We start from the raw sequence: 1,259 nt of genomic DNA, 5'->3' as shown, positions 1-1,259 counted from the left end.
CTTGGTCTGCTCCAGGCTCCCCACCTACACCTGCCCATTTTCCTAGTTCTGGTGAAAATCACTGACCTCCAGCTCTGTGATACCAAGGTGGGTTCTCTCCAAGTGTGTTTGTCAGAGGGATTGACTTTCTGATATATGCCACTGGCCAAGGGACTCCCCTGCAGGCAGATTTGAGCTAATTCTTCAGTGGGCCTTTCGGGGCCTTCAACCCCCAGCTGTCCTGTCTCTCCTGCCACCTGCCCTGCGTTCAGACCTCCTCAGTTGGCTGGTGAGGCTCCCCTACCTGACCTCCTTCCTGCATTTCTGCTCCACTCTTTGTGCTCAGCTCTGCTATTACTTCCTTCAGAAAGTCGGTCACACCCTCACCCTTCCTGCGTCCACAGTGCTCGGTGCATCCCTTCTGTAGCATCCATCAGAGTGTATGGCAATTTCCTGTTTAAATTATGGCAGTGCACACCCATGCTCTCACCCAGGCTTCAGTGTTTTGCAGGTGGAGGGCAAAAGGTGGTGTTATCACCACCTGTATGGAGGGAGTGGCCCCTCATGGGTGAGCCGGTGAAGGAAGGAGAGATTATGCAACTTGCACAGGATCCCCCAGGTGGAGGTGGCAAGGTGGGGGACACACCCTCCCAGCCTCACCCCTTAGACGCCCCTGTCTGCCCACTTCCCCACTAGACTGTGAACCGCTGAGGGGCCATGCAGGATGTACCCTTGCTTCCCACCGCCTAGTTTGATGTGGCACAGGCTCTCCAGGTTTATTGAATACCTGGAGGAAGTATAGTGGTCACTTGGACTTCCTCCAGCTTCTTCCCCAAGAGCTCATCGAGCTTGCTTTCAGAGTCTTCTCTCTTTCCTCACCTCCCTCCCAATCCAACTGTGTTTTTCTTCACAGCCAAGGGGCCCAGCCCCTATAACAGTGTGTGGTGAAGTGGAGGGGAGAAGGGGGGAGGGATGGTTTGTCTACCAGTTATTTGGGGCCCTTGGTGAGAATCAGAGTTTTGATCTTTCCATTCACTTGTTCATTCGTGTGATTTTTCATCCAACAAATATCAAGAACCTAGTATATGTCATGGAGAAGGAAATGGCAACCCACTCCAGTATTCTTGCCTAGAGAATCCTGTGGACAGAGGAGCCTGGTGGGCTGCCAACCATAGCGTCACACAGAGTCAGACACGACTGAAGCAACTTAGCATGCATGCATGCACTGGAGAAGGAAATGGCAACCCACTCCAGTATTCTTGCCTGGAGAATCCCAGGGA

The sequence above is a fragment of the Bison bison genome, unplaced genomic scaffold (assembly GCF_000754665.1).
Source record: "Bison bison bison isolate TAMUID 2011002044 unplaced genomic scaffold, Bison_UMD1.0 scf7180017864371, whole genome shotgun sequence".
NCBI classification, from domain to species: Eukaryota; Metazoa; Chordata; class Mammalia; order Artiodactyla; family Bovidae; genus Bison; species Bison bison.
The sequence above is the reverse complement of the archived record's forward strand: the minus strand, read 5'-3'. Positions refer to the sequence as shown.